General features: G+C 39.1%; 1 pseudogene; it reads right to left on the bottom strand.

Annotated features, from left to right (window-relative positions):
• Nucleotides 1-19,931: 19,931 nt before the first annotated feature.
• LOC141502484 (interferon gamma receptor 2 pseudogene) lies at nucleotides 19,932-20,924 on the bottom strand (annotated as a pseudogene).
• Nucleotides 20,925-25,800: the final 4,876 nt, after the last annotated feature.

Below are 25,800 nucleotides of genomic sequence, written 5' to 3'. Positions count from 1 at the left end.
AGCATTAGCTATTATTAGTATTAAATAATTGACATTTATACATACATTTAAAATTTTCATATCATTTGCACATCAATTATTTCAGTTGACAACCTCACAATAACCCTTTGAGATAGGCAGTGTGAATATTAATATCTCCTTTTTATATAAAAAGAAGCTGAGGTTCAAAGGAATAAAGATACTTAACTGAGATATCTTAACTGTTAAATAGCAAAGCTGAGACCCATACTAAGGTATTTTTGCTGCTATGCAAATTCAGGGTGCTAGTCACACCTTGAATCTGCATAGCACTTTTCCTCCAAAAGCACATTCGTATCTATTATCTTATTTCTTCTCATAGGATAGGGAGACATGAACCTCTAAATTCAATAGGGAATGCCCAAATGAAGAAATTCTTTCTTCTAATGGAGCTATACCTCTTTATCACATCTTCATAGCACATGAATCAGATAGAATAAATTTCATTGTACTCATCTGACAGAATAGGGAAATTGTGGTACAGAGTTGGTAAAAATTAATCCCTTACAACCTTGGTCACAAGATCGGTACTGTTATCCAGTCTCCTTGTGCATCAACTCTCCCTCTCATACTCTATAATTCAGCCAAATTGACCTTTTTTCTATTCCTCACACATAACTCCATGTTCTGACTGTACCAGATAGGGAGGAAACTGATCTGGCCAGAGCCGGGGAGGAGTAAGAGTTAAGTTTGGACGGGGGCGGGGGGGGGGGGGACAACAAGGAGGTGATGTGGTGGCATGGTGGTGTGGGAGGAGGATTAATAGTGAGCCTTGAAAAGCAGAAGAGTTTTGATTTGACCTTATATGAGAGAGGGAACCACTAAAGAGTTTAAGACAGGAGACAGGAAGTGATACATCTATATAAAGATGGAAGTCACATATATTGTTGCAAAAATGCCCCTTTCAGTTTTCTTAGAGAGCTTCCATTTTTTCAATTACTTTCTGGTTATGTTGTGACTAGGGCCAACCCCCTCCCCACTTCCTACATCCCTGGAATACATACCTTTTCTTTTTTATCTCATAGAATCCCTTTCTACCCCTCAAGCAGTGACTGGAGTAACACTTTGTACATGAAATATTTCCTGATCCCTCCAACTTCTAGGATTCTCCCTCTTAAATTGCCTTATATTTTTCTACTTTGTATTTATTCCCTTGGTATTTTTCTGTATATTCTTATATATGTCCTTATTGTCTCCTCTTTTAGAATAAAAACTCCAAGTAGAGATTGTTGCAACTATCCATCCATCCATCCATCTATACCCCCTACACACACACACACACACACACACACACACACACACACACACACACATATATTTATACACACATATTTTTGAGACTGGATCTCCCTATCTTGCCTAGGTCGGAAGTCCATCAATCACCTATATCATCCAGGAAGCTTTGACCTGTTCTTTTTCCAACCTCAGTGGATTTGCTCCTCCTTAGGCAGGGTGAGGGTTCCTAGTGGTCCTCTTACTGTTGCTGGACTTAGTACAGATACCTTTTGGTTTTAGTCCTACCTACCGGGGCTTAACTAAACTCAATTGATCCACCAGACTCAACTTCTCTGGTAACTGGGTTTATAGAGCTGTGATGACAAACTTGTATTTCTTTTCCCAGTACCTAGTACAGTGTGTGGCCTCATAATTGATACTTGATAAATTCTTGTTGATTGACTAAGTTCCCACACATAAAGACCCAAAATAAAAGTCTATTGATGATGGCGAGAATTTAATATAGTTGGTTAGTGGCAGAGCTGACCCTTGACCATGTCATTGTCTCCTCAGTCAGTGCTTCTTCCATTAGCGTCTAGATTTAGTTGTCTTTCTGAGTCTCATGGTACTAACCATAGTAAGGGTGAAGATGGCTTAAATGTGTGCCAGGAGCCTAAAAATGGAGACAGGAGTCTGGGTCTCTCTTTTTAGAAAGTGAGGGGCTCCTTTGCATATCAATCAAACTCCATCTCTTTGCCTCTGGCTGACACTCAAGAAATGATATCAACCTACTTAACCTAGATTCCTGGAAGGCTATTGATGCTGCTAAGGAAGAGATGTCTAAGACAGAACACAGGCTCTTAGAGCTTGAACAGATTAAAGGTGAATAACAACTTCTTCCACAGTGTGGTTAGGCTTTTGACTCTTCTTACTTACATACTTTACCCATGTTGTGAAGGAGATAGATTAAAAAAGATAAATGCATACTTGTCTAAAGATATGTATATATATATATATATATATACTTATACAAGTATATAAGAAGGTATATATGTCTTTATAGCCCTTCATATCATAAGACATATACATTATACAATGAAATTTATATATACACATTAAACATAATATATATGTCATTTGTATATGATATACATTTGTACACACACACATAAACATACACACATATATGTCTTTATAGTGTGGGTGTTTACATCTGCCTCCCTTACAAGGGAGGTAACGTAAATAAGTAAAGAACAACCAAAAGCTTAGCCACCCTGCAGAAGGAGTTGTTATTATTCATCTATATTTTAAATTATATGTATATATTAAATATTCAATAAAATAAAATTTATATTTCTATGACCTTTTATATTTGTATGATATCTCTTCCCTCCTTTCTTCCCTCCTTCCTTCCATCTCATTGCTCTCTCCTTCCTTCCTTCCTTCCTTCCTTCCTTCCTTCCTTCCTTCCTTCCTTCCTTCCTTCCTTCCTTCCTTCCTTCCTTCTTCTCCCTTGAATTAGAGGGCTCAGGTTCACATTTTGCTGCTGATGCCCAGTACCTGTCTAATCTTGGATAAGTCATTTTGCCTCCAATGGACTTCAGTATTTCCAACTATAATATAAAGGGATTTGATTCCATTTTTTTTGAGATCGCTTCCAATCCCCTATTTGTGATTGGAGGAAAAGATTGGGGAAAACAACAGATAAGAACCCTGCTAATGCATGTGTTTAAAGTGAGGTGCATGACTCAGAATTCTTACCTCAGAAAAGTCCCTTTTTTCTAGCTTAGTACCTCTCACTTGACCTTGGCAGGGTTTCACTGAAGTCCCATTGCTGCATATACACCCTCTTCTAACATTTTTCCTAGCAGGGCTGCTCCTCCTTCTCTGCCCAGGTATCGTTCTCCATTTCTCATTGAGACTTCTCCCAAGGGATGAGCGATTTGTAAGGGGGGAAAAATCTAGCATCAAATTCTCCTGTCCTATGGCATTTTCACCCAGTGCCTCCTGTTCCCGACTCAGAGCTTGATTGACAGAATTACTAATCCATTGTAATCATATTTTCATAATTAGTCCCTCTGAGGCTTGGATGGCTGCTCTCTTACACAGGTAAACTGCTGCCTGCCACCAAGTGTTTGTACTGACTGTCAGCTCTCTGGGAGGGACCTGTCTGTCTATCACCCATAGCTGTTCCTCAGAATTGCTTTTGTATGCCTTCCCATATTTCTCCTTCCTGCTTTGGCCTCAGTGAACTGCTGGCTGATTAAAAGTTGCCATTATTGACTCTTGACCCAAATGAATAGCAGGGACCTCTTTATTTCATCACTCTCCCTGCTCCTCTCTCCCTCTCCTCATCCAGTTTCTTTTCTTTTCTTTTCTTTTTTTTAAACTCCCTACAGCAAAGGTGATGAGGAACATCAAAGGTCCTTCTGAATAAAAGAACACACGGAGTCTCATCAATTATTTACTAGGCAAAGCTTCAGCAGGCACAGGTGCCACTACCTGTTTGTCTTGCTGATAGAAGTGGGAGTAGAGCTCCCACCGATTCCTGGTTGCTTAGGGGCTTCTACTTTCCTGAGACCTCTCTCAGCTGACTCCAGGTAGAGTGTGTGCTTTTGATCTGACAGATCTCCAGTCTTACTAGGTAGTCAATCATCAGATTGCATGACTACTGTGGGTGAGTCATTTCCATTCTTGGATGGCCAGCTTTCTCTTCTGTGAAATCTGGATGAATTCTTCAGAAGCATCATAAGTAGAACATATTGCAAATTAAAAACCCCGCTTATCTGGGAGTTGTTTCTATGATGCTCTTCTAGGCTGTGTAGACTTGCACAGGAAGCAAAGGTCAGAGAATTTGTCTGAAAGATTTAGAAGCTTTCAATGGATTGTTAGGTCAATATGTTAATGATGTTCTATAGTTGCATGAAAAAAATAGTTAATATTTATTAAACACTTTCTATATACTAGTCATTGCCTTAAGAAGTGAGAATACAAAAGACAAAAGAGTTCCTACACTTGAGGCCCTTATAATCTATTGAATGAGATAACAAGCAAACAAATAAATACAAATAAGCTATATACAGACTAAATCAGAGATAATTAAAAGAGAATAAAATTAAAGGGAATCAATAAAAGCTTCCTGTAGAAGGTGGGAATTTAGCTTTGTCTTGAAGAAAGCTGGAGGGAAGCTGAAGATGAGGAAGGAAAGCATTTCAGGCATGAGGGAGAGCAATGAAAATAACCAGAGAATTTTGTAGTTATCAGGAAATTGGGGAGACCGCTTTGTTCTGCCCAAATTAGACTACATCTGGAGTACTGTTTTCATCACTATAGGATGGTAGAGAAGGCATCAGACTTGGAATCAGAGAACCTGCCTCCATTCAAATTCTAACTCTGGCAAGTCAGTCAATAAACATTTATTAGGTAGTGAATAAGTTAGGGATCTAAAAAGATACAAAAGAAAGTCCCTGCCCTTGGGGAATTACAATCCAAATAACTATGTGATCTTGGGCTAGTGACCTAACCTCTGTAAACTCGGGTTCCTCATCTCTAAAATGAGAGCATTAGACTATATGACCTTTAGGGTCCATCTTAGTTCTAAATCTATCATGCTATTTCAGTGCCACAATTTAGGAAGCACATTGATAGCATATGCAGAGGAAGGTGAAGAGCCTTGAGATCATGGTCATAGAAAGACCGACTGGAGGAACTTAGGATGTTTAGCTTGGAGTATAGATGACTCAGGGATTGTTGTCTTCCAATACTGCAATGAAAAAAAGAGGAATTTGACTTTTTTCTGCTTGGCCTCAGAGAGCCGAATGAGGAGCAATGGGTATAAGTTGTAAAGAGGTAAAATTAGTTTTGATGCAAGGAAAAACTTGCTGACACTTAGGGCTATTCCAAAGTAGAATGAACTGATTTGACAGGTAGTGGGCTTTCACTCCCTGGAGGTATTCGAGAAGAGGCAAAATGACAACTTGTTAAAAATGTTGTAATGGTGATCCCTGTTCAGTTATGTATTGAAAGAGATAGCCACTGCTGACTCTTTTAACTGAAATTCTGTTATTCATTTTCCAGGAGGCCTAGCCAAAAATAGAGACTGATCTAGCAGCAGAATTCAGACTAGGGTTACTGGACTTTTAGTATTAAGTTGAGACACCATCTCACACTCAGGAAGTGTGAGTGTCTGTGCTTTAAACAACAAATTCCTTCAGGTCTTTTAAATTAGAAAATGGTTGGAAAACAGCTGGGGAAGGAAAGTAAGTGGTATACTGTGTGGCTTGAATACAATTAAGAATTATATAATTATTGAATTTTACTATGGGTTGCAATTTTTGTATATGCTTGGGCTAAGTAGAAAAAAGTTTAGCTATTAAAAAAAAGAGCAGGTCCCTTTTTCTCTGCTAGGGCAAGACATCCAGCCTCATTTCTCATTGCCTGTAGTCATCATGATCATTATCATGCACAGGCGCCAGCTTTGACATCTCAAGAGATAGAAGTAGTGTAGCTCATTAGAAATACTCTGGACTTGGAATCAGGAGACTTGGATTTGAGCTGTGCTCCTCATTAGTTGGGAGATCTTGAGGAAGTTACTTTCATTTTTTGAAGCTCAAATTCTTCATTTCTAATGAGAATTGTTCTGTTTTTTTTGATAATCCAAGTTGGGTCATCTTCCTTTCTAGCCTAATGCATTTCTCCTCTTCATATACTCTATAGTCTAGCCAAGCCGCTCTTTTATCATGTAACACTCTCCATCTCCCATCTTTATGTTTTTTGCACTGCAACTTATCTAGTCCTGGAATGTACTCTGTCCCCCACACTCTGCCAATCAGAGTCCATAGTTTCCTTTACAACTTAATTCATGCACCATTTCCTCTACATGATGTCATTCTATCCCCCCCCCCATTATCACATATTTATTTTGTATTTACTTTAATATTTACATTTTCTTTCTCTCTAAGCTTTTTGAGGACAGGATTTCTTATTTTCCCATTTTTAATTTTTGTTTTCCTGACATTAGCAGAATGCTTAATACATAGAAGGTGCTTAATAAATGCTCATTGACTAACTGACATAACTGATACTTGATAAATGCTTATGGATTGCTTGATTGATGAATGTACTTTATAGATTTGTTTTGAAGAATGTGCTATGGAAATGTGAGCTGGGATGACACCTCAATTTTTCAAGAATCTGTGATTTTGTTGGTATAGACACTCCCATCAACCATGAAGATTCTAGCCCCTTTGCAGTTTAGTAAATGATCATGCTCTACTAATGATCATACCTTCAAGAACCCAGGGTCACCTCTATGCCACTATGAGGCATAAGTATAAGACTTTATTGGAGGCTAGGGGAAAGAGGACGATAAATTAAACCTGGTTACAGAATCATATAGAATATCAAAGTTGAAAGGGAGTTCAGAGGTCATCCAATCCAACCCATACCTGATTAATAATTTTCTCTACAACACACTTGCTAAGAGGGGGTCATCCAATAATTGCTTGAAGACTTTTAATGAGGGAAGCCCAATACTTCTCAAGGAGGCCCATTCCACTGTGGGATGACTCTAATTGCTAATGAGTTCTTACCTTCATGGATCCCAGAGTATAGCAATGTGATTTGAGCCCTGCTCACGTGAATGGATTAAGGCAAAAGGATTACTGTGTAAAGCACTGTGCTAAGAGCTAGAGAATCAAGGTAGTCTTTGCTCACAAAGAACTAACATTTTAACAATAATAATACAGCTAGCATTTGCATAGTGCTCTAAGGTTTGCAAAGCATTTTATAGTTTCTCATTTTACCATCACAAAAATCCTGGGAGATAAGGTGTTATTATTTCTACATTCTATAGATGAGGAAACTGAGACAGATGGAGGTTTAATGACTTGCTCAGTAAGTGTCTAAGATTGAATTAGGAAGAGAGAACTAATATAGTAGGGTTTCTTTTGTGAACCAGTTGAAAAGGCCCAGTAGCACTACATCATCTTTAATGTAATTAACACACAGGAAACTATGATGAAAAATAAAATATAACTGCACAAAAGAGGGATGAACCAAGTACTCTGTGAGGTCCAAGGGGAGATGGGGAGAATCATTGTCTGATGGGAACACCAAGGAAGGAAGGCTTCATGTAACAGTCATTTTAACTGGACTTTAAAGAGCAGGTAGGATTTCAATGAACAAAAAAGGAGTAGCGTTGGGATTTCAAGCCCAGGGAAGTATGTGAATAAAGGTCTGTAGGAAGGAAAAGACAAAACATGTATCTGATATCATGTAGTCCAGTTTGACAGGAGTATGGACAGTGATGTGTTGGAGGTGATTTTTAAATTATCAATGTGAGTATTTATGCATTGGAAACTAGCAAATGACAAATCAGGGCTTGATTTGTTGTTTTGTTGGTTGTCTAGATTTAAGAAAGTGATAGAGAAAATTTTAATAACTCAAATTAAACTTAAAAGTATGTTACCCATGGACATGCACACACATAGAGACAACATATTTTTTGAGCATTGGTTTTTTTTTTCAAGGCAAATGGGGTTAAGTAGCTTTCCCAAGGCCATACAACTAGGTAATTATTAAATGTCTGAGGCTGGATTTGAACTCAGGTACTCCTGACTCCAGGGCCAGTGCTCTATCCACTGCACCACCTAGCCACCCTGAGCATTGTTTTTTTAAGAATTTTCCTGCCTATCCCTAATAGTAGAGCAGAAGGCCAGTCAAACATTTTGGCTCTTATTCAATAGACAACAGAAAGTCATTTCAAGGGTTTTGAGCAGAGAAGTATTATGAAAGCACCTATGCATATGGGAGGTTAGGGGGGCAATCATGTGAGGGATAGATTGGAATGGATAGGGAGTAGAGGCACGGATATCTGCAGCAGGCTATCACAATTGTCTAGTGAGTGGTAATGAGGGCTTATGTGAGGGTGATGATGGGGGAAATGGTGGGGAGGGATAGAAGTGTAATTGAAGGGATTTGATATCTAATTGGATATGAGAGTTGAGAGAGAGGGAAGAATCAAAGATAACATCAGAGTTTTAAACATAAGAGACTGGGCAAAGGTCATTATATTCCTCATTAAAATTCCTTTGATGTGACTTGGGGTGTATTTTATAGTAGGAAATTCAGAAATCTGAAGCAATATCGTTTCAAAGATAGTACAGAAGAAATAAGATGAGAATACAAATCACTTTTCTAATCTAATTCTTTGTTTACTATTTAATATAGTTTCTCAAAACCAAGTTTTTGCTGTGTTATACTTTGTGAGCACATTTTGGGTGTTTTTGGGCAAAGTGAAATGGTTTTCCATGTCCCTCTTTTGATCATTTTAGAGATGAGGAACTGAGGCAAGTAAGCTTAAGTGAATAGCCAGAGGTTACACAAATGTCAGAGGTCAGATTTGAAATCAGGAGATGAATCTTCCTGACTTCAGACCTAATACCCTATCCATTATGCTTCCTAGCTCCCCTAGAAACCAAAGCTTAAGGAGACTTAAAAAGGGAATTTTTTGTTAGATGATCAATGATTCAGAGAAACAATTCCACTGATGTCATAAATCTTGAAGCACTGACCAATAAGCTCAATTCAACCTTCATGCAAATTCTCACATATAAAATGCCTATGTATGTATGTGTGCATATGCATATAGCTGTATTTTCTCTATATATGTATATAATCTGTATAATCTGTGTTTATATATTAATGTGAGTATATACCTATATCTATATCTATAATTATAATGTATAGCTATGTGACTGACTGTCAGACAGTGTCAGGAAAAATCTGGCTTCAGATATACTAGCTGTGTGACTTTGGACAAGTTATTTGATCTTTTTTGCCTCAGTTTCCTCACTTGTAAAATGAACTAGAGAAAGAAGTATCAAGCCACTCTAGTATCTTTCCCAAGAAAATCTCAAATGGAGTTACAAAGAGTTGAACATAATTGAAAAATGACTGAAAACAAAAAAATATAGGTCATTGGGATTTGCCTTAGTGATATTTTAAAAGAATTATTCAACTAATCCAGTGTTGATGCTTTTGCAATGAACCATTCTTACAGGTGTAACCAGTAGAACACATTTAGGAGGTGACTGGCATTATTGGAATATGCTATGACATCATGAAACAGGGAAGCAATTTGCTTTGGTGGGAAAGAGGAAGAAGGGAGGGAATATGTTTTTGAATAATGCCCAATGTGGATAAGGTGCTATTCTCTCATATGAACCTTACAACAACCCTGGGAGGTAGATGTTCTTATTTTACAGATTTTTATTTTTTATTTTACAGTAAAGAAACTGAGGCAGACAAAGAGTAAGTGACTTGCTAGTAAATATCTGATACTAGATTTGAACTCAGGGCTTCCTGACTTCAGGCCTTTGTTCTCTATCCACTGCACTTCCTGGCTGTTTTGACAACATTGGATTTATTATCAGAAGACCTGGGTTTGAGTCCCAGTAGTGCAGCATCCCAGTTCTATGACCCAGGACAAGTAATTTCTTTGGTGCTCAGTTTTTCTATATGCAAAATAAGGAGATGGGACTGATTGATTTCTAAGGCCCCTCCTGGCTCCAAATCCCAGGCCCCTAGCCGAGGATGGAATCTTCCCACCTTGGCTTGTCTCTCTGGAATTCTGCTCCAATTCCCTCCGCCAATAAGTTCCAGCTTGAAGCATTAATGATCTGGAGACTTCTCTGCTTCACTGCCTTTCAGCTGGGACATGTTTTCCATTTCACTCCTCATCTGTGGTTTCATTTAGAAATATTCGGAGGAGCTGTGTCTAAAGTGCTCTGGGAGTTCTTTGAATAGTCTCCAGGTGACAGATGTTGAATTCCCTGATATCAAATGCTTATGTAAGCCAGCCATGAATCCAATGGGGACTCTCCTCCAATGGTGGGTTCCTACTATGGCTGCTCATTTGACAGCTGAGCTTAAGTGATTTCTTCAGAATTAAACAGATGTGGATATAATATGACACGTGTCCTTTCAAGCCTGAAGTCTGGTGATTTGGAAATGTCTTGGAAGAACTGTAGCATAATTCCTTCCTTCCTCTTTTCTGATCCCTCCTTACTTCTACTATCAGAGTCCATGTCCTGCGGTCTCATCCCCCCCCCCCATTTCAACTGGACATGCATAAACTATGCAAATCTTAAAATGCTGCAAAAAAGATAAGAGCCTCAGTTTTTAAGAAAACCTGTTTTAGTTGATTCATTTTTCAGGATTTTAAACTTAACAAATTTATAAAATAAGACACATTCATTTTGCAGAGCCCTAAGGAGTTTTCAAGCTAGAGCAGATAGACTGTTAAGCACTGAGAGGGACATCAAAGATCATTTTGTTAAGTTTCCTCATGTTTCAGAGGAGGGAACTGAACCCCAGAGAAGGGAAGTGGCTTCTCCCAAAATAACAAAATGAGCTAGAGATCAGGCCAAGATCAGGATCCAGAGAAGTTTCCAAAAAAAGGTTTGTAGTGTGTTAAGAATTAGCAACTAGAGATAAAATAAAACGTTGTAGGTTAGAACTCAACCAAGAGGCATTTCTGAAGGGTCCACTATGTGTCATTTCTTTTTTGTTATAAATACCAAAATTATACAGTCTCTGCCCTCAAGAAACTTAGATTCTAGTACAGTGCTATTCTATGCCCAGGGATGAGCAAATATCAAATGTAACAGCATGAATGCACAGTGATTGAGGATAGGAGAACGTTTGTGAGAATAAGGAAAGACCCCTTAAAGGAAGCACTTGAGCTGTTAGGTTTTTTGAGATATGGAAGTGAAGAGGGAAAGTATTCCAGGCATGGAATACAATTTAGAGAAAGTCACAGAGGCAGAAGATGGAATGTCATGTAGAAGGAGCATCCGATAAGGTGGCTAGAAGATAGGGGTAACCAGCCTGGAAAGATAGATTGGACCCAGATGGTGAAGGGTTTTAAAGAATAAGAGGGGAGTTTGTTCTGAAGGGTGTGGGGAGACACTGAAACTTCTTGAGTGAAGGAATGACATGGTTTTGCCTGCATTTTAGGAATATCAGTTTGGCAATTCTATGCCTAATGTGGGTCAGGCACTATTCTCTCATGTGATCCTTACGACAACCCTGAGAGGTAGATGTTCTTATTTTACAGATTTTTATTTATGGAAAATTTATTTATTTATTTATGGATTATTTATGGATGATTTAGAGAGGGGAGAGACTGAATCCAGGAAAGCTGTTTAGGAGGTCTCTGTATAGGCCACAAAGCAATTAAGGATGTCAGAAAAGCCCAAGGAGCTGGGAGCATAGGATCAGGAGGCATATTTTGGTTTGGGGAAGGGCAAAGGGATAAGAGATAAGTTGTTGAAAGGAGATATCAAAGTCAGCAAAACTCTATGAAAATCCTATAAGCATTGAAGTACCTCAATGGCAATGGCCTGGCTACCCTTAACCACCCTTCTTCAAAGTTTTTCTATTCAGTCTATTGGGGAATTTGATTGTTTTATTTTTAAGATGACAAAATTTTATAATAGAATTATGAAATATGTGAATCATAATCTCTGCAAAGATTATTGGGGAGGGGTGATATCTTTATCAGCTGAGATAAAGCTGTGTACTTGAAACTCACCTGCCTCCTAAGAGGCAAACAGGCTTTATGGATAGAATACTGAATATTTCTCTTAGTAGAAATAGTGGTGTTTGGAAATTATTGCTGAGAGACTTGGAATTCTCAATAGAAATTTCAGGAAGCCAGAGGCTTCTGGGCAATATGTGAACCCAAGGCTAAGTATCTATGACTTTCTTTGGATTCAGCCCTATTTTATGACATAATGAGCAGTTGGTATTGTCAGTACCATAGGAGCAACCTTTATAACTGTGGGATAACTTGGTTTCCTCTTAATTCTTCAATAATAACATTGTGTAAAAATGAACAATTTAGAAAGACTTTAGAGCTTTGATCAAAACATTACTGACCAGGTTTCCAAAGTACCAGTGTGTGCTATTCCACAGATACATTCTTAAAATCATAGATTTAAATCTGGAAATGATCTTAGAGGTTACCAGTTTAACCTTTTTTTTAAATAGATGAGGAAACTGAGACTCAGAGATGAGGAGTTGACTAAAGTTGTACTTATTTGTGGTAGAATACTGGAACCCAGCACCTCTGACATCACATGCAGGGCTCTTTCCATCAAATCACTCACATAAGCCCTCTTCCACCAAGCCTTTCTGAAACCTATGCATGAGGTTAAATTTGTCTCCATATTTTCTTGTTTCCTATACTTTGTAGGTATTGCTGAGTTTATTGCTGGATCTTTTATTAGATTTTAGTTTTTATAAATTTCTGGGCATTTCTAATGCTATTCTTTTCCCTCCATAGTAGTAACTACTCTTTATGGCATGTTCTTTTTGTATACAAGCAATTTCTTTCCCTCCACTTTCTTCCTTTTCATTTTCACTTTTGATTGAATTTTCAAAGTTCTAGGGAAATACATTTTTACCAGCCTGTGTTAAGTATTTTCAGTCTTTATATTTTTAACTATGGTCCAGGAATCCAAAACCCATTTTCAGATCTCATCTTAAACAGCTGTTCATATACCAAATACTCCCTTCTCTTCTGAAGCCCTTCCTTTCTGTTGGCAGTAGTAATAAAAACACCACCTGTTTTCCAAAGGTCTTAAGTTTCCTGCCCAAGACTAAATCTCAAGCTTTCTTTATTCTTTTTGATAGTGTCATCTTTACTCACATGAATATTCAGAAACTGGTAGTGGTGAAAGGTTCTGACAACTCTTGAGACTGTCCCCATTATATTCATGGGTTTATAGAATCTTAGATCTAGAGTTGGAAGGAACTTTGTAGTTCATATTAGGTCAACACATCTTCCTCAGTACTCCTCATCAGATAGTACCTAGCAGGGTACCATGGATAAAGGCCTGGATTTAGAGCTGGGAAAACGAGTTCAAATCCATGTTCAAACATGATCATAAGTTGATCAACAATCCATTCTAAATATCACTTTCTTCATAAATCAATGAAGGAAATAAAATTTGTAGTTTGACTCTCCTTTGTAAACCTTAAAATGCCGTCAATTCTTTTTTTCTACTTTTCCTCCTCCTCTGCCTTCACTTTCTTCTCTTTCTCCTCTCCCTCGTCTTTCCTCTTTCTTCTTCTCTTTCTTCTCTTTTCCCTCTAGACTTCATCTTATGACCATAGTGCATTTGCATCATCATCATCATCATTATCATCAGTGCTTTGGATTCAAGCAGCTGCTTCTCCAAATTTTCAAACAGAAGATTCCTTTCTCTTTGAGATGAACTTTTTATTTGTTCCTTACCTCCAGGCATTCATGGCATTTCTCCCTTTTCTCCTCTGTGTCACATCACATTCTTCTACTCTCCAATCTCTTAATAGAGGTCAGGATTCTCCTTGTTCAGCTCTTGTCTTAAGTTGTTCTTCCACTAAAACATACCCTCATCTTCCATATAATTATCGATAATAGAAAAATGTTCCCAGAGTTGCTGTACCTCATCCTGCACTCATATCATAGATAAGTTATGTGTCAGTAGTAGGAAGGCAAATATTAACCTCACTCTACCAGGTCACTGCTATACTCCTCATACTTTCTGGAAGCAAGATCCTATATCTTTTATCATTCCTATCAGTAGCTCTGGGAGAAAACTTCTATCTTATGAGCCAGGATGTTACTGGTCCTTCATTCTCAAAGAAGATCATGACCTCAGGGGAGGTGATTCCATGACATGCACATAAATTGAATTTCAGTGAGGGGGGCTGTGCTAAGTCACTAGTCTCACTTTCTTCTCAGGAGAAAGACCCTGTAGATTCAAGGCAATTAGGGTTAAGTGACTTGTCTAAGTCACACAGGTGGTATGTGTCAAGAGTCTGAGACTGGATTTGAATTCCTGTGCTTCTGCTTTCAAGGGCAGTCTCTATCCTCTTGTGTCAGAGGAAGTGGATTCAAATCCCATTTCTAATGTGTACTATTTTGTGTGACCCTGGGAAAGTCACATAACTTCTATGGGCCTGTTTCCTTATTTGAAAAATGAAGGGATTGTACTAGATGGCTTCAAAGATTTCTTTCTGCTTTTGATTTATGACATATTATCTTATTAAGGATCTTTTGTTCAAAGTATGGCTCAGCACTGTGCTAAATGCTGAGAATATAAATACTAGCCAAAAGGAAGTAGTCTCTGCCCTCACAGAGTTTACATTCCACTAGGGCAGGATAATATTTAAAAGGGGAACTGAAAATCAGAGTTATGGGAGAAAAATAATTAGGTGGAAACATGGTGGAGAAGTTAGAAGAATGAGGGATACCTGATCTCTGACCCTTCTCCAAAATGGAAGTTCCAGGAAGGGGTTCATAGGAACTGTATATAGGTTTTATTTCTTCTGTTGGTTCCCCCTTTCCTCCCCGCCCACTTTAAAGGTAAAGTAAGTTTCTTAACTTAACTGAGTGTATTTTAACTTAACTGAGTTAAATTTAAGCCAATCTGATGAGAGTAAGATTCAGGCAGTTCTTACCTCTTCCCTTCTTTCCCTCTATTGCAATAAGTCCTTTGTACCTCTTAATGTAATGAGATTTATCCCATTCAGTCTCCTCCAACCTCCCATCTCTTTTCTGTCTGTGGTGTCTTATGTGCTTCAGGCCAAGGGTTATGGAGGATTGGCACAAAAATACCTACATGCCTTAACAAGCAAGATGTACTCCAGAGCTCAGATAAGGAAGTACAGAACACTGTTTGGTTCTCAAAACACTTTTTGGCTCTCAAAACATTCACTTAAGACAAACACAAGGAAAATGTATGGTATGCATGTGAAAAGGTGCTTGCTAAAACGCTTATGTAAGTGATTATGTAAATGAAGAGTATAAAAGAATGTATCCTGTGATCAATAAACGAAGCAGCTTATTCACCACATTGGTGCTTGTCTGAGTTCCTCTCCCACAGACCCAACATCTGGTGACCCTGACGTGATGAAGTGAGTCTAGAGGGAGAAGGCATCCCGGATCGAGGCGGTAGGGAGTCTCTGAACGATCTCTCGCTCGGTGCTCGAAGAAAAGCAGATTACTTGGCCATGTCTGACCGGTGAGTCACTAAGCGGGATGGGAATGGCTGCATCAGCCTTGGAGCGCGTTGCGCTCGATACCCTAGAGGGTTTATCAAAAAAATATGAATTGCCTGTCAAAAGGTCAGAAATTTCCTAGGTGTTCCATTGGGGAAGAGACAGGGGCATAATTACTAAGACTGACGAACTCTTTTCCTTGGAAAAATGGGATGAGCTTGGAAAAAGCTTATGGGAATCAGCCCAAACAAGGAACAAGGAAGCCTAAAGACTGGCGGAACCATATGGCACATTGTGCAAAATTGTGCAAAGAGTCCATGGGGAAGCTCAGGTCACGGCTGCCATGTCATCGGTCTTTGAGGGATATAAGAAACCCATAGACGATCCCCCTGATCCCCATGGTCATGATAAAGGACTTGATTCCCCCTATGATGACACTGAATCTTTGTGGGCCTGTCCCGCTGTGACTGATGCTGAAAGAATAGCTCTTGGAGGAAGTTCTGATGATATGCCTCCTATGGCAGAAAAAGACTTAATTAATCCTCTCCTGCTTCCTCCCCCTTCTGGGGAAAAGACTCCTTGTGCAGCGCCTAGTACTCCTGCCTTAGATACACTTATGGAAATAGATCCAGCCTCCATTCCTTTGCCTTCTGATGAGGAGGAGGTAGCTGTCACAAACCCATATGCTGAAATATTGGAAGAATTGCGGTGTATTGATGAGCATTCCTCCAAGAAAGAAAGGAGGGAGGCATATGATAAGGCTATTAAGGCAGTTAAAAACGGACTTGCGGCACTGGAAGGAAAGCAGAAGGTTGCACAAAGTGCAGAGGGAAATGTGCATAATAGAGCGGTAGACTACGAGTCTGTTACAGATGCTGAACAGGATCCCCAGATCCTGAATGTTAAGAGGCTAGCCTGGGAAGGCATCAGGCAAGGGATCATTTCTATGGAAGAGGTAAAGAATTGGCTAGAGTCAAAATATGGTATTTTTGGAAGGTGGACCACAGAAGAGAAAAGGATAATGGGAATAGCTGCAGAGGCTGAGAGTAAAAGCTTAGACTATTATAGAAAGGAAGAATTAAGAAACACACAAGACAAGATGGAAGGATGGTTTTGGGGAAAAAGAGGAACTGCCCCCTCAAAAGGATCCCTCTTATGACTTTTCTAAATGGTGGCGTGCTGTGTTAGAAAATGCCATCTTAACAGGGAATTACAAGTGTATGCAATGTGAAAGTAGCCGGGCTGAGAGGGGCTGCAGCGCGGAGCCCCGGGCCCGGAGCAGCAGGAGCGCTGAGCGGCCCCTGGTGGCTGTTGTGGCTTTGTGTGTGTCCTGGATTTTTGGGAAGGTGTCTGGAGCAGCGACGGCAGTGAGAGAGGAGGAGGGGGGGGAGCCTCTCCATTCATTTTTATTCTGCATTTTTACCCATCCCCAACCCTCTTCAAACTCCAAGGACTTTTGCATCTCCGGAACTGCCCTTATTGGTGTACACATATCCGGAGCCACACCTCCCTGCTGGGACCATTTACTGAAGGAAACAATGTCATTGATCATGCTGTGGGCCACCCGGTGATGGTCATTGCCACTGTACAGATGCCATATCAGCAAGCCCTAGCCTCACATTCCTTTTTCCATCAATCGGCTAAGGCTTTGGCACAGACCTTCGACCTGCCCCTGACACAGGTGAGAATGACTGTTGCCTCTTGCCCTGACTGCAGTAAAACGACTCCCCTACAAAAGGATGGAACCAATTCGTGAGGATTGGAGCCCCGCCAACTTTGGCAGACCGATGTTACTGATTTCCCACCTTTTGGGAGGCTGAAACACATACATGTGACAATTGACACTTGCTCAAAGACTATCGTCTTTGGGCTACAGCTGCACCATCTACTAACTCTAAGCACTCTGTCCAGCACTGGTTGCAAGCCTTTGCAGCCCTGGGCATTCCCCAGAGTATCAAAACTGATAATGCCCTGGGTTATACCTAGAAGAGGGCATCTCATTTTTTCCAGTTGTGGGGTATTGAGCACAAGTTTGGCACCCCTTATAATTCCATGGGACAGGCATTAATTGAGAGGGCTCATCAGGATGTTAAGAAATACTTAGCCTTGTTTTTAAAAGAAAAGGGGGAGGTTGGGGAATCACCACATAACATAGTGAGCAAAGCAATCTATGTATTAAACTGACTTAACCCTAGGCACTCCATCTCAGATAACAAGCCCCTTTACTTTCACTTTTCAACAAACACGGCACACTTTGCCGATGTTGACATTTCTGTCTCTGTTTTTGATCCTAAAACTGCTTGCTGGGACAGTTCTTATCGATTACTAACCTGGGGACGAGGGTATGCTTGTGTTGTTTCAGGTTCATCAAAACCACAGTGGATTCCTGCAAAGTGGGTAAAACCTCACCTGAAGAATGATACTTCTTCTGCTGTTGCTTGCATTCTGCCCTGCCATGGCTCTTGTGACTCATCTGATTCCTAAGCATCTACAGCATCAAGAAAATATGTGGCTCACACTGGCTAATGCTACAGGACAGCAACGTATGTGTATCAACCTGAAATCAGCTGGTGATCCCTTCAATAGCACCATTAAATGAAACACGTAAAAGTTCCCAACAGTATAATTCCTGTGCAGTGCAAAATAGAGCTGCAATAGATTTCTTGCTTTTATTACATAATCATGGTTGTGAGGATTTTGAAGGTCTATGTTGCTTTAATATTTCAGATAATAGTGTCTCAATCTATGCTAAAACCAAAAAATTACAAGAAAACCTTGATAAAATAACTGTACATGAAGATTTCTTTAAGGATTGGTTAAAATCTTTAGGATTACCTGCTTGGCTTTTAGTACTTATAAAACCTATAATTGTAATTTGCTTAATGCTTGTTATGTTTTTGTTGTTCAGACCATGCATCCTTTTGTGTTGTCAGAGATCTCTAGAAAACATGGTCTCCCAGGCCTTTAAAAGAAAAGGGAGAGATGTGGTGTCTTATGTGCTTCAGGCCAAGGGTTATGGAGGATTGGCACAAAAATAGCTACATGCCTTAACAAGCAAGATGTACTCCAGAGCTCAGATAAGGAAGTACAAAACACTGTTTGGTTCTCAAAACACTGTTTGGTTCTCAAAACATTCACTTAAGACAAACACAAGGAAAATGTATGGTATGCATGTGAAAAGGTGCTTGCTAAAACGCTTATGTAAGTGATTACGTAAATGAAGAGTATAAAAGAATGTATCTTGTGATCAATAAATGAAGCAGCTTATTCACCACATTGGTGCTTGTCTGAGTTCCTCTCCCCACGGACCCAACAACTGTCCTCCTTTTTAAGGAGGTATTGTTTTTAAATAATTCTATTTGAGTCACAGAAAGGTCATGAGTATCCATCACTTCTGGCTAAGTATATTCTCTCTCTACTAGAATTACAATTATTGAGAATTATTAGAGTCTTTCTCCCACGTAAGGATATAGCCAGTTTCATCTTAATGGAGAGCAGTTTCTTGAATAAGTCATTAGTGTCCATCTCTTCTGGCTGATTAAATTCTAATAGAGTTACAATTCTCCAGAGTTATTAAAGTCTTTCTCCCAGGTATGGATATAGCTAGTTTTATCTAATTTGATAATAGTTCCCCCCCCCCTTTTAAATTTTTACCTTTTCATATGTCTCTCTGAGTTTCCTGTTTGAAGTCCAAATTTTCTATTAAGCTCTGGTCTTTTCATCAGGAAATGTTGGAAGTCTCCTATTTCATTAAAGGTCCATCTTTTGCCATGGCAGAGAAGGCTCAGTTTTGCTGGACAATGAATTCTTGGCTGCATTCCAAGCTCCCTTACTTTTTTGGAATATTGTATTTCAGGCCCTTTGATCCCTTAATGTTGATGCAGCCAGGTCCTGTGTAATACTTACTGTGGTTCCTTGGTATCTAAATTGTTTCTTTCTGGCTGCTTGCAGGATTTTCTCTTTTATCTGATAGTCCTGGAATTCAGCTATAATATTCCTTGGTGTTTTCATTTTGGGATCCCTTTCTGGAGAGTATCGATGTATTTTTTTTTGTATTAAAAAATTTTATCATCTTATTTTTAAAAATTTGTAATTAAGAAATATTTATTTGCAAAAAATTAAATGAAAACATTTTCTTAGAACTGGAACATGGCCAAGACCAGTATCTAGCTTACAATTTCATTGAGGTACCAGCCAGGGAAATTTAGAGGTAGGAAACACCTGAAAGTTTCTATACTTCAACTTCATTTTACAGATGAAGGAAACGAGGCAGGGAGAGTTGAAGAGACTTGCTGATGGCCACCCAGTGAAAATAGTGGTGCAACTGGAAAATAAAAATCCAGCTCCTAGACTGCAGTTCTTTCCATTATTCTTAGGTTGCCTCTCAATTAAGGTATTATAGGTGTGTAGTACATGTTTTAAGAGTAATTTTGGTGTTTTTTTTTGGGGGGGGTACATTAAAAAGTGCTTTTTTCCTAGGCCAGGAAGATAGCTTATAATTGAGCATTCACCAGGCCAGTAATGTGCATTTAAAAAGGAAAATAAAATTCATTTCAAGTCCTTAAATATGGCATCTGTGGTAGACAGAAATATGGGAAAATGGCCTCTTGTAAAGTTTAGACAGTAATCTTTACAGTTTATTGACTCTAGGTCATGTTGCTTAAATTACTGCTAAAGACACCATGATTATCTTCTGTGCAGGAAACAGTAGATAAGGAAACCCAGCAATCCTCTTCCACTAAGTTGTTCTTGTCCAGTGCCTCTAAAATAGGTTCATTAGGATCACTTAAATACTCTTTTATCTGGGATGGGATTCCCAGAGAATGAAAATAATTCTTTATTAGATGTTGGAAATATGGTACCAGAACATAATAAAGCAGGACCAGAAGAATCAATGCGGTAATTACCGAAAGGATTATTATAATTTTTGTTGAAGCTTAGTTGAAGCCTTAGCTGAGGTTTTCTGACAAAATATGTTACTTAATTGTCCTCAACGTCCCTTCCCTTCAAAGAACAATTTTGCTTGCACTTGGAAGCAGTATTTACTTGGGACTTTTAAGTCATACAATTGAAAGGATTGGCAGATGAGAGGGCCCAACTCAACCTCTTTTCCCCCATCTTTCTCCCAGTAATAGACATAACATTGCAATTCTTCTTTGAAGGGAGGCTGGAAGTGGATTATAAGAGAGCCATTAATTGTGGGCCTTACAATAACATCTAAAGGAGGTCCAATTGTTGCACTTTGCAAATGCTGAAACTGAGGAAACAATGTTCAGTCAGAAATGAGCTAGGAGAGCTTTAACATGTAAAAGAACATTGAAATAATATGGAAAACACCCAGGACTTCTGGCTGCTGTGAAGTTACATATTGGTTCTGCAATTCTGGTACAATTAACACAATGCACCTTGCTCCAGTTGTTACTGAGGTATTTATATTCCACACTGTAGAGCACTGGACCTGTAAGATTGCTTATGGGAACAGGATCCCAGCTTAGAACTGGTTCTAAATTATAGAGGTGAATTCTTGGGTTCTGTGGAGCTGGTAGATGAGTAAATAATTCTGCCAGGGCCAGTGGGCAGCTCAGGCTGCAGGTGCAGAGGAGGAGGAGGCCCAGCAGAGGAGCGGAGGCCTGGCCCATGGCCCTGAGGCTGCATGGCCCCTGTGGGCGCCTTGGCCCGGGAGCCACGGGATTCCCCTCACCTCCTCCAGGAGCTGCTCTCGCTGCTGGGGCCTCGGCCATCACCTTCTGCAGGGGTTGAGGCCTCGGGTCCTCCGATGCTGCTGAGAGGAAGGGGCAGAGGCCAGTGGGCCAGGCAGTGGGGGATCCATGGGCCAGTGCCCTGGCCCAGAGGCTTCTGGGACATGCTCTGCCCCTCAGGCAATCAATGTATTCTTTCAATAACTATTTTGCTCTCTGGTTCCAGGATATCAGGGCAGTTTTCCATCACTAAATCCTGTAATGTTGAGTCCAGTCTTTTTTTCCTCTTCAATGTTTTCAGGAAGACCAATAATTTTTAGATTATCTTTTGCAAGGTGTTAATCTTCTCTTGGGTTTCTTTTCCCAAATTTTCCAAATTTTCCAATTGATTTTGAAAGACCTTCCTGATTTCTTCAAGGCAGTCTTTCTGTGCTGGAGATCAAATCATATTCTCCCCAGAGGTTCTATATCTCTCTGAGTTAGGATCTTTTCCTTCTGGGAATTTTTCTATGGACCCTCCTTTCCACTGGTCTTTCTTCAGAGGTTTGGTATTGGGTTCCCAATGGGCTTACGCACTGGGTTTAGTAACTTCATGTGGGCCGGCCGGTAGGGGGTGCTAGAGGCTTTGCTCACTGGGTGTAATCTCTCCAGCCGACCAGTAAGGGTGCTAGAAACGTTGTTCACAGTGTAATATCTCCTCCTGGCCAGTAGGGGGTGGTATAGAAGTTGGAACTTACCTTCCAGCCCTTATGGTAAGTCCCAGACCCGCTGTCCCACTGCCACATCTCTCACAGTGAAAGCCCCCAGGGCTGATTTCAGGTTTGTCCGACTCTCCCCCTGCCCCTGCTGGCTCTCTGCTCTGAGCACACCCATGATCCCCGAAGACAGACCTTGAGGTAGGTGTTGTTCTTGCTTCTCTTTCTGGGTTTTGCTGATTGGATTTCTATTAAGAGGTTTGTTTCATATTATACATGAGGGAAGATGAGTAGACCTTAGCATAGGGCCTGGCTTCTCTCTGCCATCTTGCCTGGAAGTTTGAGTTTTATTCTGTATGTTATTTTCCCGATTGGCTATTCATTAGGAATATTATATAGTGAAAAGAGATGGAAATGATCCTCCTAGACCCATCAGAGCTTGTAGATGAAATCCCCAAACTCTAGTATGATCGAAGAAAACCTTTAGTAGCTTAGAAGAACTTGGAGCCTTGTGATGATCAAGAATGGATATGATAGAATAATTTGTCCCTTCTTTATAAATTTTGCTTCTATAATCCAACCCCCCCCCCCATTTTCATGTTACTGAAGAGGCAGCATATTTGAAAGAGAATTGGATCTGAAATCAAAGTACTTAGATTCTGATTCCATTTTTGTTACTTTCTAGTTGAGTGACCTGGTCTTGTTATTCCTTGGATCCCAATTTCCTCATCTATAAAATTAAGGGGGCACAATTAGCCATTCTCTAAGGTCACTTTGTGTTCTAAATTCTGCCAACTTGCTTCTTCATTCTTTTTAATATGGAGATAGATATAGAGAAATAGAGATAGAGAGAGTTTGAGAGAAAAATGTTTAGATAAATGCCATATATGTGACTATACCACATATATGAATATATTTTTATATTACATAATATGTGTAAGTATAACACATATGCATATATATATATATATATATACACATATAAACAATTCTATTTGCAACTTAAAAAATTCAAACTCAAATAAGATGGATTTTAGTAATTCCCCAAGCCTTAGATATTTTAATTTAGTGATTCATTCCTGAGAAGGGGCAATATCTCAGTAAATATGCTTAGATGGGCAAATTGCTGAGAATGAGGGAAATGGTGAAATGGAGGCTGTTCACTTAGGCTTCTAAAAGATTAGCTAATTTTCTTCCTTTCCCTCAAGAGCAGTGTAAGAGTCTGGATAGTATAGTGGAATGAATTTTGGGCACGCAGACAGAAGACTTGAGTTTACCATTTGCTAACAGGCAAATCATTCCCCCTCTCTGAAGTACTATCTATAAAATGGGGCTAATCATATTTACTCTATAAATCTCACTTATTATGGGGGCAATTATGGCAGAATAATTTTAAAAATATGTGATATTATAGAAATATGAATATGAATTTCTTTTAAAAAGGAGACCACATGCATGGAAGTAAGTGATTTAGATTCTTGAAGATGTTTAACATGGTATCTGACACATAATAGGCACTTAATAAATGTATATTAATTGATTGATCAAAGACAATGTGCAAATTTTGGAAGTTTCTACCAATTATAAGTCTTTAAAAATGATTCCAAAGGAAGATTGATCTTACTAATAATAAATGACATTTACATGATGATTTAAGTTTTACAAAGTGTTTTACAAATATCACATTTGATTCTCACAAGAATCCTGGGAAGAAAGTGCCATTATTATCACCAATTTTATAAAGAAACTTAAGCAGACAGAAAGTGAAGTGATTTGCTTAGAGTTACACAGTAAGTAAGTGTCTAAGGTACAATTTGACTCTTCCTGATGGCACGGCCAGTACTGAATCCCTGTGTAAAGACCAGTCTAGGTAAGTACAAAGATATTCATTATTAAAAGACCATCACTATCCGATGAATTTTTTGGCCATGGTGATCCTTGAAACAAATCAAAAGGTGAAGAACTTGGAGCCTTGTGATGATCAAGAATGGAGATGATAGAATAATTTGGTTCAATATGGATCACTTCCACTTCGCTAGTGATGGTGGCAAATTGGATTTAAAGAGATGCCCCAGAAATCCATAGTTCTTAGACAAGAATTGCTCTGCTTGTATGTAAGCTAAATTTGTCACTTTGTCAATGTTCCTTTCCAAATAGATTCACAGCTCCAAGAATTTAACCCCATCTTGATCATGAAGAAAACTAGAAGATAAAGAAGTGACAGCTAAATGAAAGGATCACATATGGATTCTTTCTAGAGAGGTAAATTAAAGAATTATCTATATATTGTGCCCATGCCAATGAGAAAAATGATTTCAAGGAACACATAGTAATATCACTTTATTATGCTCATTTTAGATGTAAGAACACTAGGAAGAAAACTGTTGTGTATGTTAGCAAATGTTGTAGGGGTATACTGGTTTAATAAGTGGCTCTCCCTAAAATGTATACATGGCACACTCTTAAGTTTTATCTGTATTATGAACATTTTCTCCATTATTTTATGTCAAGAAAATCAATAAAACAATAAATCAAGCTTTGATTTATAGTGTTTTCTGATTTCCAATGTGTAAAAACTCGCATTGAAAATTTAACTTTCAATTCTTGCCAGTCACTTCAAGCTGGCTCCAGTACAGCTCTGGTTGCATAGAATGAAGATATAGAAAACACTCACTGAAGAACTTGATAATGACCTCTAATGTAACATATCTTGATACTCGCTAATTTCAATGTGAAGATAGGCATCAGGGAAGAAATGAGAGAAACTCTTTGGGAAAATGTTGAGTTGGAATCAAGAAATGAAATGTTGAGTTGGAATCAAGAAATGAAAGAGTCCAGATACTTGTTGACTACTCAAGAGGCCTCATGCCTATATACCATTTATTTAAGAAGAGAATTGGGGGGGCAGCTAGGTGGCACAGTGGATAGAACACTGGCCCTGGAGTCAGGAGTACCTGAGTTCAAATCCGACCTCAGACACTTAATAATTACCTAGCTATGTGGCCTTGGGCAAGTCACTTAACCCCATTGCCTTGAAAAAAATGAAGAGAATTGAAAAGCACTATATGTGGTAAGCAAAAAACACAACCACAAAATGAAAATATATCATAGTGGACAGGAAATACCTGATTATTGACCTAGCAGTCATTTCAGAATTAACTGGGTAGAGCAAAGGTAAAAAAGAATACTAAGTCTGAAGAAAAGAGAATGTTCGAAAGGCATTGTATATGTAGTAGAAGTAACCTATCTCTGTTTTAAAATTTTTATTTATTTATTTTTATTTAAGGCAATGGGATTGAGTGGATTGCTCAAGGGTACACAGCTAGGTAATTATTAAGTATCTGAGGCTGGATTTGAACTCAGGTCCCCCTGACTCCAGGGCCAGTGCTCTATCCACTATGCCACCTAGCTTCCCTAACCTATCTCTTAAAACAACCTGTGAACTCCAAAAAAAATTACAAAGGGACACAGTAAAGAATTACTTTGTCAACTCTTTCTAGAGAAGTTCACCTGTGAAGAAAAGTTACTACAAGGTGGCTAAAGAACCCAGAAACTTATGTCCAAGTTGACAAGTACTTATTTTCATAACTGAGAAGGGGAACATGGGAAGAACCAGCTCATAATGGTTCACAAAAAAACCAATTGTTAAATTTTCATTGTGAGCATTTACATGTTGGAAATTGGCTGATACTACCTACCAGGGGTTGATTTGCTGTTTTGTTGATTATAACTTAAAAACTAAACTAGGGTTTTTTGGATACCCTGCATATTTTGTAAATACTTCTTCCCAATGCTTCCTGTTCTGGAACCATAATCAAATCATTGTTGCCATTCCTCCTTGAACCTACAGTTGCACTTATCATCTCTGTAACTTTCCAAACCAAAATATACCTCCCTGCCACCCTTCCATCATATGTATGCATAGCAAGGGATCAGAGAGATGCCGTTCCATCCTGTGCTGACCCTCTGGGTTGGCCTCTTCACTGTTGGCAGGTGACCCTTTCTGTCAGCAAGAGATCAAAGAGAATTGTCTTATTAGACCTCCTAGGGGCAGCTAGGTGGTGCAGTGGATAGAGCACTGATGCTGGAGTCAGGAGGACCTGAATTCAAATCCAGTCTCA

The sequence above is a fragment of the Macrotis lagotis genome, chromosome 1 (genome assembly GCF_037893015.1).
Source record: "Macrotis lagotis isolate mMagLag1 chromosome 1, bilby.v1.9.chrom.fasta, whole genome shotgun sequence".
NCBI lineage: Eukaryota > Metazoa > Chordata > Mammalia > Peramelemorphia > Peramelidae > Macrotis > Macrotis lagotis.
This window is presented reverse-complemented; position numbering and strand designations above follow the sequence as displayed.